The sequence below is a fragment of the Mobula birostris genome, chromosome 1 (assembly GCF_030028105.1).
Source record: "Mobula birostris isolate sMobBir1 chromosome 1, sMobBir1.hap1, whole genome shotgun sequence".
Classification (NCBI taxonomy): Eukaryota; Metazoa; Chordata; class Chondrichthyes; order Myliobatiformes; family Myliobatidae; genus Mobula; species Mobula birostris.
Window position 1 is genome coordinate 35,436,644 of NC_092370.1, and position 18,417 is coordinate 35,455,060.

An 18,417-nucleotide genomic window follows, 5' to 3' on the forward strand; every position below is an offset into this window, starting at 1 on the left:
GGAGATTTACCAGGAAGCTGCCTAGTTTAGAGAGTATGCATTACGATCAGAGATTAAGGGAGCTAGGGCTTTACTCTTTGGAGAGGAGGAGTATGAGAGGAGACATGTTAGAGGTATACAAGATATTAAGAGGGATAAATAGACTGGACAGCCAGCACCTCTTCCCCAGGGCACCACTGCTCAATACAAGAAGACGTGGCTTTAACGTAAGGGGTGAGGAGTTCAAGGGTGATATTAGAGGAAGGTTTTTTTACTCAGAGAGTGATTGGTGCATGGAATGCACTGCCTGAGTCAGTGGTAGAGGCAGTTACACTAGTAAAATTTAAGAGACTACTAGACAGGTATATGGAGGAATTTAAGGTGGGGGCTTATATGGGAGGCAGGATTTGAGGGTCGGCACAACATTGTGGACCGAAGGGCCTGTACTGTGCTGTACTATTCTATGTTCTATGTTCACTTCAGCCACCCATTGCTATTATCAAAGTTTATTATTAAACCGGTGAAGCCGAGAGGGGGATCTTGACAACTGGGCATCTCAGGATTTCTTTCCATACCTTCCACCCAGGCTTGTGAAGATCATCATCATCACCCATTGTCCCTCGAGACAGACAGATGCCAACCAACCTTTATTAAAGTACGTACTGTATATGTCATATAATACCTTGAGATTTATTTCTTACAGGTATTTACAGGAAGATAGAGTACAATAGAAAAACAAATAAAAACTATATATAAGCAAAGACTGAGAAACAAGCAACGTGCAAAAGTTCAGTGACCTCACAAGTATCACCTCAAATATATTTTCAAGTGCACTATCCATCAAATGCACCACCTCTCCGTCACACATTCTACACGTGTCTCTCACAGGGACTCGTTCCTGCATTGATCCAGGTTACTCGCATGCACTTGGCTCGGAAAGAAATAACGTCACGGCCGCGGGCTGAAGGTAGAGAGCTCATCTGCAGGTCACTGGCTGTGTCAGAAGAAGGTACTTCGGTGTTGTGAAGGCCCAAACATTCAAGACTCCAAATCAGTGAGGGCAAGAAATGTGGGTGAACTCGGAGACAAGCATTCAAAACATCTGTTGACACTTTAAAGATTATGACTGCAGTCACAATGACTGGCTATTTCTGCCCTTGCCCTGCTCTGATGTCTGCAGCAGGTTCTTGATGTCCTCCCTGCTGAAGATCAAACGTTTCATTGCTGTGGCTCTAATAGGAAATGTGTGTGTTGCTCGGATTTCCAGCACCTACAGATTTTCTCTTGCTTGAGCAATTTTCCCATTGGCTTTTACTCCTCCTCCTCCCTCTCCTTCAAGAAGCATTCTCCTCCGTGTGCCCTCTGTATGGTATGGGTTCCAACGTGAGTGTGTATTAAAGAACCCATATTGGCGAGCAATTGCTGGTGCAGATGCCTTGAAATTAAGGTAAACATATTCAGTGCACCCACATCACTTCCTAAAGACTTTAGGAATTATCCAGAACTGTAGAAACCACCAAGCACTTGAGAAATGTGACATCAACCAGCAGAACTAAATTAGGAACTAACCTTGGATTTGGACGTGATCTCCCTAAATAAAACAGGTTGGAGTTGCAGGGGAGTTAAATCACTTAATAATCCTGACACAGCCTTCTGAGTCTATACCTGTGCTATGTTGGAAATCCTACCTAGATCACACCTCTTCTTACTTTCCTTTCAGATACAGTGTCTTGAAAAAGTATACAGACCCCATAATGTTTCACATTTCACTGTCCCATTTTCTAAATGTAAAATATGAAGTAGGATTTTTGAACTAATCTCCAAAATGGTGTGCAGCATGTCAAATCAAAAGAAAAATTCCAAAACCTGTCAACAATTTACAATTAAAATCCAGAATTGTGAGGCTGAAGAACTGTTCATCCCCTTTATAATTACTAAGCTAACTTCCCGCAGGTGCAATATTACCTTACCAACTCACTCACTCAATTGTTCATGTAGAAAATCAGAGGATCACCTGTTTTCAATGAATTTATAAGAATAAACATCCTTTCTCTCTGCAAAGTCCAATGGTATGGTAGATTTTCAACAGACTGATCCAAAATGAAAATAAAAGAACATTCAAGACAAGTCAGGGAAATGAAAATAAAGAAACACAAATCTGGGGAAGGCCACAAGACCTTCACAAAGGCACTGAACATACCTCAGAGCAGTCCATTGTGAAAAAGTGGAAAAAATATGAAAAAAATGCCTGGGTCAGACTGCCCCTCTAAACTTAGTCGCCAAAGAAGAATTGCACTGGAAAGAGAGGCTACTGTGATGCCGACAGTCACTCTGAGTGAGCTGCAGAAGTCAGTGGCTGCAACTGGCGAGAGGGTTTATGGCTCCACTATCTTGCACAAGAAGGGTATTTATGACAAGAAAGAAACCCTGGCTGACAGCTACCAGGAGAGTGCAGTGCAGATAAACAATAAAATGTAAGATCATAATGAGGTGGATTGTGAGATGAAGAGTCCATACAGATTGCCTTTACTCTTGATTACATTGCGCACATCTACACAAAGCATTGTTGCAGGAAAGCAACATCCATCATCAGCTAACCACACCACCCAGATCATACTCCCCTCTCACTGCTGCCATCAGGAAGAAGATACAAGATGCTCAGGAATCACACCACCAGGCTCAGGACCAGTTATTACCCCTCAACCATCAGGGTCTTGAACCAAAGGGGTAAGATCACTTAACTTCACTTACCCCATCATTGAAACATTTCCACAACCTATAGACTCACTTTCAAGGATTCTTCATCTCGAGTTCTCGATATTTATTGCTTATTTAATTTTTATTATTTCTTTTTTTCTGTATTTGCAAATGAGTAATTGTCTTTTGCACACTGTTTCAACATCCAACTTGGTGTGGTCTTTCATTGATTCAATTATGGTTATTATTCTATATGGACTTATTGAGAATGCCCGTAAAAAATGAATCTCAGGATTGTATATGACAACATATACAGTATGTGCTTTGATAATAAATTTACTTTGAACTTTGAAATCACCCATTCTTCCAACCCTTAGCATGTTTGATCACAGCATCTTCTATAAGGTCAACAAAGGGTGCTACTGTCCTTTTTAAACATTTTTTATTATCTCAAGATTGTGCTAGATATTAAGAACTTCTTGACCTGCAGGTCTACCCCATCAGTGAGTTTCTCATTGGTAAAGAAACTGAAGGTGCTGGACTTGGTGCAGATCGTGCTGCTGCTTGCATCAGAGAGACTTCGGGGGAGTCGGTGCGCGAAGGCAGCGTGCAGTCTAATAGTGAGTTATTGTCTTAGTCACTCTTCTTGTGATCGCAAGACCCTTTTGGACATTGTTAATGTGGAATGCTGCATGGCTTTAAGTTCCTCGGGGTCAATATCACAAATGACCTGACTTGGTCCAACCAAGCAGAGTCCACTGCCAAGAAGGCCCACCAGCGCCTTTACTTCCTGAGAAAACTGAAGAAATTTGGCCTGTCTCCTAAAACCCTCAGTAATTTTTATAGATGCACCGTAGAAAGCATTCTTCTAGGGTGCATCACAACCTGCTATGGAAGTTGTCCTGTCCAAGACCAAAAGAAGCTGCAGAAGATCGTGAACACGGCACAGCACATCACACAAACCAATCTTCCATCCGTGGACTCACTTTACACCGCATGCTGTCGGAGCAGTGCTGCCAGGATAATCAAGGACACGACCCATCCAGCCAAAATACTTTTTGTCCTTCTTCCCTCCAGGAGAAGGCTCAGGAGCTTGAAGACTCGTACGGCCAGATTTGGGAACAGCTTCTTTCCAACTGTGATAAGACTGCTGAACGGATCCTGACCCGGATCTGGGCCATGCCCTCCAAATATCCAGACCTGCCTCTCGATTTTTGTTTTTGCACTACCTTACTTCGCATTTTTCTATTTTCTATTTATGATTTTTAATATTTACTAATGTTAACCATTTTTAATATTTAATATTTGTAATCCAGGGAGTGGGAAGCGCAGAATCAAATATCACTGTGATTATTGTACATTCTAGTACCAACTGTTTGGCGACAATAAAGTATAAAGTATAATTTATTGGCAGACGGTGGGCGAATTGTGTGTGACCTCGATCATAGCAAGCACTAGGCCTCAAGCCCTGGTGTCACCTGTTTACGGCTGCCAGGAGAGGGGCATCGGAGGCAGTGTCCTCCACCGGAATGTCCAGGCTGGAGTCAGTACTCCCCCCACTCCCAGTATTCGCTCGGCAGTAGACAAGCTGAATTGCGGTCGACTGCAAATTTCTGTGGGATTCGTGGACTCAGGGACTGGACTATTTTTTTGCGTGACAATATTTTACTGATATCTTACACATGCTTGCTACCTTGCATGTGGCATGTGTGCTTTTTGCTGAGTGTGACTGTTAGTACTATGCTTTGCACTTTGGCGTCCACACTACGTCCGGATAATTTTGAAAACGCAGGTTTCCAGTAAAAACGACAGGCGTACACACTAAGCATTTTTCAAAATATCTCTGTCCACACTAACACAGATATTTGAGCGAATCTCCAATACTGGGCACGCACAGGACACACAGAAAACAAGAGAAGAGGAAACCGTATACTTAGTGTGCGTTTGTCCAGTTACAGAGTAGAAAAACTTCAAAGGAATTGCGGAGGACTTAAAACTAAAAAAAAACAAATACTGGAGCGTATGCAGGCAACCGACAGGGAGGTCACGGACAGTATGACGCAGCTGATAACGAACATTGAAAAATTGACTAACTCTGTTGCATTAATAAAGCACCTTGTTAAATGTATAAAACATGTCTGCATCAGTGTTATCTTGCATTTCCATACAATGTTACATTAGGCTGTTACACATCTATTGTCAGAGGAGTACTTGCATAAATAGGTAAACCACCTTCATACAAGCAAGGACAGAAAACAGAGCAAAGTGAGTATACTTATTTATTCGGTAAGCTATGGGTCAAAGTATTTGGTGAGTACATTTCTAACTCTTCTGGCTTCAGTCCCGTGGCCGTCTGTTCTGAAATTGTTAGGTTATGCGGGGGGTTGCATTCAAGAAAACAACGAAACACCACGCTGCGGCCATCTGTTCCAGCACATCATGACAGTGTTTTTAAATAGTCAAAAAAGCTCACTTTACAATTTAACTCTCACGCCGTTCACACCGACTGCGTGTTGTAACAGCCGTACTGCAGTGCTTGCGCAGTACCAAGCAGAAGCAGAAAAACCATTGTTGTTCTGGTGGTGTCCTGACAGTGTTTTTAAATCTCTCCGTTTACCCCGTACACACTATAACCGATATTAGGTGTTTTCAGATTTATTCACTCTGGAGACCGTTTCTGAAAATCTCTGTTTTGGGGGCTAAAAACGCCATTTCAGTGTGGACGGAAGGTCAAAACGAAGAGAAAAGGCTTTGTTTTCAAAATTATCCGGCGTAGTGTGGATGTAGCCCAGCCTCACATTTGCATTCCTACTAGCCTCATTTGCCCTTGTTTTGTCATTCATTGCTCTCTCACTTCCATTCATCACTTTCTCTTCACCTCTCAATTCATTTATTTGCTTCATTGTATGTATGCTTCTTTGAAGAAACAAAAGGCTCAAATTATAACTCATTACTCCTTGATTACCATCTGTTCTTCTTTCTCCTCCCTGTTCTTTTGCCATTTATTTATCTTCTTGTTAATAATTCTTCATTCCATCTGCTCCCTTTGTCCTGCTAATAGACTCATCTCTCCAGCATGAACATGAACCCTTATATCCAAAAGACAGGGCCTGATTAGGGATAGTCAATATGGCTTTGTGCATGGTAGGTCGTGTCAAACCAATCTTACAGAGTTTTCTGAGGAGGTTGCCAGGAAGGTTGATGAAGGAAATGCAGTGGACTTTGTCGACATGGGTTTTAGCAAGGCCTTTGACAAAGTCCCATATGGGAGGATGGTCAAAAAGGTTCTATCACTTGGCATTCAGGATGAGGTAGCCAATTGGATTCAACCTCAGCTTAGCGGGAGAAGCCAAAGAGTAGCAGGAGATGGTTGTCCCTCTGACTGGAGGCCTGTGATGAGTGCTGTGCTGTGCTGCAGGGATTGGTACTGGGTCTATTGTTGTTTATCAGCTATATTCATGATTTAGATGATAACGTGGTAAACTGGACAGGCAAATTTGCAGACGACACCAAGTTTGGGGATGTAGTGAACAGCGTGAAAGACTCTCAAAGCTCACAGCAGGAACTGAATCAGCTGGGAAACTGGGCTGAAAATGGCAGATGGAATTTAACACAATAAATTTAATTTAGTGGTGTAGCATTTCGGAGGACAAGCAAGGGTGAGACTTGCACAATAAATGGTAAGGCTCTGAGGAATGCCATAGAACAAAGGGATCTAGGAATACAGGTCCATAATTCCTTGAAAGTGGCATCTCAGGTAGACAGGATTGTCAAGAAAGCTTTTAGCCCATTGGCCTTCATAAATCAGGACACTGAGTACAGGAGTTGGAATGTTATGTTGAAGTTGTATAAGATGTTGGGCATGCAGGTACAGCAGGCGGTGAAAAAGGCAAATGGTATGCTGGCATTTATAGCGAGAGGATTCGAGTACAGGAGCAGGGAGGTACTACTGCAGTTGTACAAGGCCTTGGTGAGACCACACCTGGAGTATTGTGTGCAGTTTTGGTCCCCTAATCTGAGGAAAGACATCCTTGTCACAGAGGGAGTACAAAGAAGGTTCACCAGATTGATCCCTGGGATGGCAGGACTCTCATATGAAGAAAGACTGGATGAACTGGGCTTGTACTCGTTGGAATTTAGAAGATTCAGGGGGGATCTGATTGAAACGTATAAAATCCTAAAGGGATTGGACAGGCTAGATGCAGGAAGATTGTTCCCAATGTTGGGGAAGTCCAGAACAAGGGGTCACAGTTTGAGGATAAAGGGGAAGCCTTTTAGGACCGAGATTAGGAAAAACTTCTTCACACAGAGAGTGGTGAATCTGTGGAATTCTCTGCCACAGGAAACAGTTGAAGCCAGTTCATTGGCTATATTTAAGAGGGAGTTAGATATGGCCCTTGTGGCTACGGGGATCAGGGGGTATGGAGGGAAGGCTGGGGCGGGGTTCTGAGTTGGATGATCAGCCATGATCATAATAAATGGCGGTGCAGGCTCGAAGGGCCGAATGGCCTACTCCTGCACGTATTTTCTATGTTTCTATGTGCAGTTTTGATCAACTATCTATGGGAAAGATATCAATAAGTTTGAAAGAGTCCAGCAAAAAAATTGATAAGGATGTTGCTGGGACTTGAAGACCTGAGCTATAGAGAAAGGTTGAATAGGTTAGGACTTTGTTCCCTGGATCATAGGAGAATGAGGAGATCTTATAGGGGTAATGCTCGAAGTATTGCGGGGAAGGCAGACGAGATGAGGGCGTGGATTGACACGTGGAATTATGACGTTATAGCAATTAGTGAAACTTCGCCACAGGAGGGGCAGGACTGGCAGCTTAATATTCCAGGGTTCCAATGTTTCAGATGAGATAGAGGCAGAGGAATGAAAGGTGGGGGGTAGCATTGCTGGTCAGGGAAAATGTTACAGCAGTGCTCAGGCAGGACAGATTAGAGGGCTTGTCTACTGAGTCGTTATGGGTGGAGCTGAGAAACAGGAAAGGTATGGCCTATTGGTTGTATTATAGACCACCCAATAGTCAGCGAGAATTGGAGGAGCAAATCTGCAGAGAGATAGCAGGTAACTGCAGGAAACATAAAGTTGTGGTGGTAGGGGGTTTTAATTTTCCACATATTGATTGGTACTCCCATACTGTTAGGGGTCTAGATGGTTTAGAGTTTGTAAAATGTGTTCAAGAAAGTTTTCTAAATCAATATATACAGGTACCAACTAGAAGGGATGCAATATTGGATCTTCTGTTAAGAAACGACTGAGGACAAGTGACGGAAGTGTGTGTAGCGGAGCACCTTGGTTCCAGTGGTCATAACACCATTAGTTTCAACTTGATCATGGACAAGGATAGATCTGGTCCTAGGGTTGAGGTTCTGAACAGGAAGAAGGCCAAATTTGAAGAAATGAGAAAGGATCTAAAAAGCGTGGATTGGGACAGGTTGTTCTCTGGCAAGGATGTGATCGGTAAGTGGGAAGCCTTACTTAGGAGAAATTTAAAGAGTACAGAGCTTGTATGTTTCTGTCAGGATTAAAGGCAAAGTGAATAGGAATAAGGGACCTTAATTCTCAAGGGATATTGCAACTCTGATAAAGAAGAAGAGAGTTGTATGACATGTATAGGAAACAGGGAGTAAATAAGGTGCTTGAGGAGTATAAAAAGTGCAAGAAAATACTTAAGAAGGAAATCAGGAGGGCTAAAAGAAGACATGAGGTTGCCTTGGCAGTCGAAGTGAAGGATAATCCAAAGAGCTTTTACAGGTATATTAAAAGGATTGTAAGGGATAAAATTGGTCCTCTTGAAGATCAGAGTGGTCGGCTATGTGCAGAACCAAAAGAAATGGGAGAGATCTTAAATGGTTTTTTTGCGTCTGTATTTACTAAGGAAACTGGCATGAAGTTTATGGAATTAAGGGAAACAAGTAGTGAGATCATGGAAACTGTACAGATTGAAAAGCAGGAGGTGCTTGCTATCTTGAGGCAAATTAAAGTGGATAAATCCCCAGGACCTGACAGGGTATTCCCTTGGACCTTGAAGGAGACTAGTGTTGAAATTGCAGGGACCCTGGCAGATATATTTAAAATGTTGGTGTCTACAGGTGAGGTGCCAGAGGATTGAAAAATGGCTCATGTTGTCCCATTGTTTAAAAAAGGATCAAAAAGTAATCCGGGAAATTATAGGTCGGCAAGTTTGACGTCGGTAGCGGGTAAGTTATTGAGTACCAAGAGACAGAATCTACAAGCATTTGGATAGACAGGGACTTACTAGGGAGAGTCAACATGGCTTTGTGTGTGGTAGGTCATGTTTGACCAATCTGTTGGGAGTTTTTCGAGGAGGTTACCAGGAAAGTGGAAGAAAGGAAGGCAGTGGATGTTGTCTACATGGACTTCAGTAAGGCCTTTGACAAGGTCCCGCATAGGAGGTTAGTTCGGAAAGTTCAGTCGCTAGGTATACATGGAGAGGTGGTAAATTGGATTTGACAAGGTCCCGCATGGGAGGTTAGTTCGGAAAGTTCAGTCGCTAGGTATACATGGAGAGGTGGTAAATTGGATTAGACATTGGCTCAATGGAAGAAGCCAAAGAGTGGTAGTAGAGAATTGCTTCTCCGAGTGGAGGCCTGTGACTAGTGGTGTGCCACAGGGATCAATGCTGGGTCCATTGTTATTTGTCATCTATATCAATAATCTGGATGATAATGTGGTAAATTGGATCAGCAAATTTGCTGATGATACAAAGACTGGAGGTGTAGTGGACTGTGAGGAAGGTTTTCAAAGCTTGCAGAGGGACTTGGACCAGCTGAAAAAATGGGCTGAAGAACGGCAGATGGAGTTTAATACAGACAAGTGTGAGGTATTGCAATTTGGAAGGACAAACCAAGGTAGAACATATAGGGTAAATGATAAGGCACTGAGGAGTGCAGTAGAACAGAGGGATCTGGGAATACAGATACAAAATTCCCTAAAAGTGGTGTCACAGGTAGATAGGGTCGTAAGGAGAGCTTTTGGTACATTGGTTTTTATTAATCAAAGTATTGAGTATAACAGCTGGAATGTTATGATGAGGTTGTAGAAGGCATTGGTGAGGCCGAATCTGGAGTACTGTGTTCAGTTTTGGTCACCAAGTTACAGGAAGGATATTAATAAGGTTGAAAGAGTGCAGAGAAGGTTTACAAGGATGTTGCCGGGACTTGAGAAACTCAGTTACAGAGAAAGGTTGAGTAGGTTAGGACTTCATTCCCTGGAGCGTAGAAGAATGAGGGGAGATTTGATAGAGGTATATAAAATTATGATGGGTATAGATAGAGTGAATGCAAGCAAGCTTTTTCCACTGAGGCAAGGGGAGAAAATAAACTAGAGGACATAGGTTAAGGGTGAGGGGGGAAAAGTTTAAAGGGAACATTTGGGGGGGGCTTCTTCACACAGAGAGTGGTGGGAGTGTGGAATGAGCTGCCAGACGAAGTGGTAAATGTGGTTTCTTTTTTAACATTTAAGAATAAATTGGACAGATACATGGATGGAAGGTGTATGGAGGGATATGGTCCGTGTGCAGGTCAGTGGGACTAGGCAGAAAATGGTTCGGCACAGCCAAGAAGGGCCAAAAGGCCTGTTTCTGTGCTGTAGTTTTTCTATGGTTTTCTACGGGTATACAAAATTACCAGGGGTATAGATAGAGTGATTGCATGCAGGCATTTTCCTCTGAGGTTGGCTGAGACTAGATCTAGGGGTCATAGGTTTAGGGTGAAAGGTGAAATATTTAAGAGGGAAATTTGAATTTAGAGAGTGGTGTGAGTGTGGAACAGGCTGCCAGTGGAAGTGGTAGGTGCAGGTTCAATTGCAGAATTTGAATGAACTTTGAATAGGCACATGAATGGGAGGAGTTATGAGAGCTAGATTCTGGGTACAGATAGATAGAACGAGGCAGAAAATCAGATCAGCCTGGACTAGATGGACCAAACAGCCTGTTTCTGCCCTGTAGTGCACTATGACTCTATGTGGTGATTTATCCTACTTCATAAGGGCTGTTGGGCTCTGAATTGTGCAGCAATTCTCATCTACAGTAATCAGAGACCACTGGGGAAAACAAAGGAGGAATTGTGACAGAGATCCCTTGATCTTACTCAGGATTGCTCAGCTGAGGCCAATTGCTGTAATTTGGCAGCATGGTAGACCATTCTCACTGATAGATTCCAGTTACTTGGAGCACTCAGGACATGACATAACCTGATTTTGGTGTCTCTAGCCCACTCTTGTCCTGAATCAACCCACTCTTTCATCACTCTGTTTCCAATAATTGGAAACTTGCCCTAAAGAGGCCCATGGAAATAGCTATGAGGCCCACATGAAGCATCCTGTTAACTCTGATACATCTACTGAAGTACTGCAGAAGGTGGAAGTCTTTGAGCTACTGAAGCAAATATGTAGACTATATGAAATGATGTGCCCGTCCCAAATTGTTTAACTGTGGAGTATAAGTGAAAAAGATCTAGTGCTTTCTCGGCGTATACGACAAATAAGCTCTTCTTGGGCTTTCAGCCAGGTACAGGTATGGATTATAATCAACGTTTCGATGACAAACTCCGCCATCATCATCAGGGATGATCCCTGATGAAGATGGCAGAGTTGGTCATCGAAACATCTTTTGCTTTAAATTTGAAGCTTTCTTCTTTGTCCTCTCTAGGCCCCCTCCATCTTTACCACTAAATATTATTTTCTCTCTTTTGTTGTTCTAACAAAGGCTCTTCAATGTGAATCACTAACTCAGTTTCCCTCTCCACAAAAGCTGCCTAACCTGCTGATTTTTTGCAGCATTTTCTGATTTTTGTTTTAACTTTTAAGCGTACGCTGTTTTTCTTTTGCATTTTCATTTCTGCAGTAAGGTGTAAGTTAAGGCCAATACTATCAGGGAGGATTTAATTTAGTGTGGCAGGAGAAATGGGAATTCATCAGAAATATAAGAAGAGAGAAAAAGCATAAAGAGGATGTTAAAAAAATAGGAAGGTAAATAAACAGACAGCACAAAAAAGCAAAGAGTGTTAAGGTATTGAAAAATATGAAAGTTATAAAATTAAATATGTTCTATCTGAATGTTTTTGGGATTCATAACAAGATAAATGAACTTATGGTTTAAATAGAATTAATGTGTGTGATACACATAAAATGCTGGACAGCCAAAGAGTCTCAGCCAGAATACGTCAACTGTACTTTTTTCCATAGATGCTAACTGGCCTACTGAGTTCCTCCAGCATTTTGTGTGTGTTGCTCAGATTTTCTCTTGTCTGTATATGGGTGTGATCTCATTGCAATTATGGAAACATAGCTGCAGGGTGACAAAAGCTGACTGTTAAATTTTCCAAGACAACAAACACAAAATGCTGGAGGAACTCAGCAGGTCAGGCAGCATCTATGGAAATAAATAAACGATTGACGATTTGGGCCGAGACTCTTCTTCAGGACTGAAAAGGAAGGGGGAAGGCACCAAAATAAAAAGGTGGAGGGGAAGGATGCTAGCTGGAAGATGTAGGTGAAGCCAGGTGGGAGAGGTCATGGGCTGGAGAAGGAGGAATCTGATAGGAAAAGAGAGTGATCCATAGGAGAAAGGGAAGGAGAAAACCCAGGGGGAAGTGATAGGCAGATGAGAAGAAGTAAAAGGTCAGAGTGGGGAACAGAGGAAGTGAGGGATTTCTTTTCACCGGAAGAGAAATCGATATTTATGTCATCAGGTTGGAGGCTACCCAGATGGAATGTAAGGTATTGCTCCTCCACTTTGAGAGTGGCATCAACTTGGTGCAAGAGAAGGCCACAGACCGAGATTTTCAACATTTAGGAAAGATAGGGGAAAAGGTAAAGCAGATAGTACAGCAGTACTAGTCAGAGAGATTAGTGCATTAGTGAAAAATAAACCCAGCATGATAGATCAAGATTTACAATTTGGATCGTTTTGGGTTACACTAAGAAATAGCAATTGGTCACCAAATAAGTAGTTAATAGAAGCGACATAAATCAAGAAATTAGAGCTGCTTGTAAAAGGGGCAATGAAGTAATTATGGGTGACTGCATGAATACAAGACATTCATGGAAATTGAGACAGTTTATTGAGCAATCAATCAGGGAAAAGAATATTTGCATCTTAGTTTCACAATCTGTTTCAGTGATTTAGCTGGAGGAACGAAATGTCCCATTTTCAAGCAACACACATAAAAGTTGCTGGTGATGCAGCAGACCAGGCAGCATCTCTAGGAAGAGGTGCAGTCGACGTCTCAGGCCGACACCCTTCGTCAGGACTAACTCACATTGTTGTTGTCCCATTTTCAAGTTTGATTATAGTTCTTGTGATATAATTCATATTCACTGCTCTGGCTCCAGTCCCTGATCTGGCCTGTTGTGGTCCTAAGGGCCGTGTTGTGGATATCAGAGTTTGATGGCCCTGAGCTGTCCAAAGAATCTCTCCTTTCCCCAAATTTTTAACACCTGCCTTACCAAATGTATCTATCCCCAGGGCAGTGCCCTTATTATTTGGGCATACCAAGAAATCCACTGCAAGGTACATTCCCTCCATCTCAGTTATCACAGGCTCACCAGGTTACAGCATCTGCAATCCCTTGTTGTTCCATCCTTATTGTTCCCCCCCCCCATACACTAATAACAATAGCTTCTCCAGTTATAGGCAGGATAGGTGAGTTGCTGACACTGATGGCCTTGTTCACTAACAAGTTGCTTTGCTGGTCCATAATAAAACTGTTGTGTACATCGTGAATACATTGTGTACATCAGTGCGGACAGTGGGAGCCACTGCAGGCTGTCCGTCTACATGGATGCTGTCTTCTCTAGTGCTATAATTTGGTTAGCAGTGAGTATATGTACAGACAATCTCATTTGGTTTCTGCCTGTCTTGCAAAAGCAGGTCTGGTGAATCTACTTCTCTTCTCCCCATATTCAACAGCATAAAAATGTTTCATACTTTTTAAAAGACCATCATTAACTGCCATTTCTATGTCTGTAATTACCTAATTAAATATTTTACATGCAGACTGGTACATATTTACAATGGAAGCAAATCATTAATGACAGAACCCTTTGAATATTCAAATGCCAGTGGCTGGTCCAAGAGAGTCTGAGTATAAAACACCAAACACTGTAAATATACTTTCATTTTTGGTCAGTCCTGCCAAAGGATCTCAGCCCAAAACGTTGACCGTACTTAGACGCTGCCTGACGTACTGAGTTTCTCCAGCATTTTGTGTGTGTTTCTTGGATTTCCAGCATCTGCAGATTTTCTCTTGTTTGTGATTGGAATACTTTTCTTTATAACTAGGTTGAGATATGGCTCCCTGAATATGTGAACAAGCAAAATATGAACTTACAAAATTAGTATGTCCTGAGCTGTGCATTGAGTGGCAGGGATATAACTTTAACAAAGTCTTACCAGAGGAAATGGCCCCTTAATGTCTTCCTGTGTCTCATTATGAGGTTTTCAATGTGGGTGATTAATATGAACATTCTTTTCCTGTTTTCCCCTGTGTAATTATAGTGGTACAGGATCACAATCACACCTGATGACTGATTTTGAATCCTTAAAGTATCAGTGGAAGGTAAACTGTGAACTTTTTTTTTGAAAACCGATCCTCATTTGAATTACTAGCTGTTCCCTTTATTCCACAACTCCTGAAGATGTCCCAAGTAATCTTTAACAATACTAAACCAGGTGGGATTTTGAACAGAAAAAAAAGAGATAAAGAGGCTTTAAAGGAAAATGGACAAACTGAGTAAGTTAGCGAGAATATGGAATACAATGTGGAAAGATGTGAAATCATCCTCTTAATACAAATAATGAAAAAGTGGGATGTTTGTTAAACAGTGGGAGGGTCAACAGTATTTATACTAAGGTGACCTGGGTGGTACTTGTACATAGCAAACGTGCAGATGTTGCAGGCAATTAAAGGACATATGTTATATTAGTCTTCACGACACGAAGCCTTTATTACAGGAATAAGAAAACTTACTACAATTAGTGAGAATGCATCTGAAATAGAGTGCCGAGTTTGAATCTTATTACTTCAGAAAGGAAGTTCTTTGAGGGAGTGCCTCAAGGATTTACTAGATTAGTTCCATGGACAGTAGGTTTGCTGTGTGCAGACGGTATAGATAGGACTGCACTCATTAGAGCTCAGAAAATTAAGAGATGTCATTGAAACATAAAATCTTTCAAGTGCCTGACAGGCTAGATATACGGAAGATATTTTCCTTGCCTGAAAGTGGCATCATCGGTAGTCAGGGTGGTGAAGAAGGGCTTTGACATGTTGGCCTTCATTAGTCAGAGCAATGAGTATATAAGTTGGGATGTTCTGTTACAGTTGTACAGGACGTTACTGAGACCACATCACAGGCTTATTCCTGCTCCTGCTTAGAAGTTTCACCTTCATTTCACCAAACCACCTCAATAATGCAAAAGGCTAATAATTGTTAGCAATATCACTGATGCTAATATCCCATAAAAACTGTAAAAAAGCACACACATCTCTTTCAACCTTGTCTACAACATTTGGTGCTCCTGGTGTTGCCTCTTCTACATGAGTGAGACCAATCGCAGACTCAGTGACCGCTTTGCACAACACCGAGACTCAGTCCACAGTGGCGATCCTGTGCTCCCAAAGGGACATCATTTTAACTCTCCTTCTCTGTCCCTGGTCATCTTGTCTGCCAGGATGAAGCCCAAACCAAACTGGAGGACAGCACCTTATATACCACCAGTGTAGTCCACAACCCCACGACTTGAAAATTGAGATTTCTGATTTTAGATTAAACCACCCCCCTCAATTTTATCATTTTCCCTCTTCCACCCCTTTCCCCCAATTAGATTAATCCCCCTTCATTTTATTGTTTTCCCTCTTCTACCCCCTTTAACCTCCCCCCTCTAATCCTCTGGTCCTTCCATTTTTGTTCCCCTTTCAACCCTTCCCTCAGTCCTCTCTTCGCCCATTCTTGTCCCCTTTCCCTTCCTGGCCCTGTCTATCCACTTCACATGCAGGTTCCCTACTCTCCGACCTGTTTCCAATTATCATTCACCTCTCCTTTCTCTTCTATGGTTCCTACTCTCACCTCCTTTACTTATCCCAAAGCCAGCTCCGGAAAATCTTTCCATTCCAATTTATCTCCCTCCTGTCTCCCATCTTCACACTCCCTTTGCTCCATGGTTTCCTCTTTCCCTTTTTCCTATTTTTCTCTGCTTCCAACTATCATTCATCTGCCAGTCTCCAAATCTCACCCCCGCTTACCTCCCTTACCTGACGATACCTGCCCAGTGGTTCAAGAGCCTGATGGTTGAAGGGTAATAACTGTTCCTGAACTTGGTGTGAGTCCTGAAGCTCTGGTACCTCCTTCCTGATAGCAGTAGTGAAAAGAGAGCATGGCCTGGGTGATGGGGGTCCCTAATGATATTTGCCACTTTCCTGATCCAATTAAAATAGTGAAGTCTAATTTAGTGGAGTGGGTAGAGTCTACTCTGAAGTGGCTTCAGTGGCCTTTCTAAACAGTTCCATTTTGAAAAGAAAAAAAAGCTGCTATTAACTTGTGGACTATATTAAGACCATAAGACATAACAGCAGAATTATTTCCCATGGTAAGGGAGTCTAGGATAACAAAGGCATGACTTCAGGATTGAAGGACATCCATTTAGAACAGAGATGCGGAGAAATTACTTTAGTCAGAGGGTGGTAAATCTGTGGTGTTTGTTGCCAAGAGTGGCTGTGGAGGCCAAATCATAGGGGGTATTTAAGGCAGAGATGGATAGGTTCTTGATTAGCAGGGCATCAAAGGATATGGGGAGAAGGCAGGGGAATAGGGATGACTGGAAGAACTGGATCAGCCCATGACTGAACAGTGGATAGACTCGATGGGCCAAATGGCCTACTTCTGCTCCTATATCTTATGGTCTTATAAAAAGACTTAAAAGGGAAGTGAGAGTTAATAATGAACCACTGGAAAAATGATGCTGCTGAGGTAGTAATGGGGGACAAAGAAATGGCAGATGAACTGAATGGGTACTTCGCATCATTCTTCACTGTGGAAGACACTAGCTGTATGCCAGAGGTCCGTGAGTGTCAGGGAACAGAAGTGAGTGCCATTGCTATTACAAAAGGAAAAAGTGCAATGCAAGCTCAAAGGTCTTAAGGCGGATAAGTCACCTGGGCCAGATGGACTACATCCCAGATTCCCAAGACAGGTTGCTGAAGAGATAACAGATGCATGTTTTTCAAGAATCACTTGATTCTGGCATGGTCCCAGAGGACTGGAAGATTGCAAATGTCACTCCACTCTTCAAAATGTCAAAGTCAGCATGGTTTCTGTAAAGGGAAATCTTGCCTGACAAATCTGTTAGAATTCTTCAAGGAAATAACAAGCAGGGTGGACAAAGGAGAGGCAGTGGATGTCATTTACTTGGATTTTCAAAAGGCATATGAAAAGGTGCCTCACACCAGGCTGCTTAACAAAATAAAATCCTATGGTGCTACAGTTAAGATACTGGCATGGATAGAAGAATGACTGACAGGCAGGAGGCAGTGAGTGGGAATAAGGGGGTCTTTTCCAGTTGGCTGCCAGTTCCTTAGGGGGTCAGTATTGGGACCGCTCTTTTCACATTGTTTGTCAGTGATTTAGATAATGAAATTGACAGCTCTGTGGCAAAGCTTGCAGGTGGTACAAAGATAGGTGGAGAGGTAGGTAGTGTTGAGAAAGCAATGCAATTGCAGCAAGACTTAAATTGGAAAAAAGGGCAAAAACAGTGGCAGATGGAATATAGTATTGGGAAATGTATGATAATGCACTTTGGTAAAAGAAACAATAGTGCAGACTATTAAACAGGAAGAAACTTCAAACACTAGAGGTGCAAAGGGACTTAAGAATCCTCGTGCAAGACTCCAAGAAGGTTAATTTATAGGTCAATTCTGTGGTAAAGAAGGCAAATGCAAAGTTGGCATTTATTTCAAGAGGAATAGAATATAAACAAGCTTTGCAAGACACCAGTCAGGATGCATTTGCAGTATTAACATTTTTAGGCCCCTTATCGCAGAAAGAATGTGTTGTCACTGAAGAGAGCCCAGAGGAGGTTCATGAATCTGGGAATGAAGGGGTTAACATATCAGGAGCATTTGGCAGATTTGGGCCTGTACCCACTGGAATTTTGAAGAATGTGTGGGGATCTCATTGAAAGGACTAGATAGGGTGGATGTGGAGAGGATGTTTCCTATGGTGGGCGTATCCAGAACTAGAGGGCACGGCCTCAAAGTTAAAGGAAGACCTTTTAGAACAAGAGAGTGGTGAATCTATGGAAAGTTCTGCCACAGACTGCAGTGGAGGCCAAGTCTACGGATACATTTAAAGCAGAAGTTGAAGATTCCTGATTAATTGGCGCATCAAGGAATATAGTGAGAAGTTTGTTGTATGTATGAGGTTGAATGGGATCTGGGATCAGCCATGATGGAATGGCAGAGTGAACTCAATGGCCCAATTCTGCTCCATGTAGAAGTGCTCACAATTTCCCCTTGCTGCTGCTTCTTCTTAATTTTAATGCCATTTGGCAGACCAACCACCTACTGAGTTGGAGTGTGGAGCAAAGAGACAGGAAGCATCCCATTGAATTTCTAATACTTTACAAAAAGTCAAATACGCACTTCTACGATGGCAGCGATATCCTGCCAAACTTTCCATGTTAAACTGTGTCTGTCCGAAAGGTCTTACTTTAGCAAT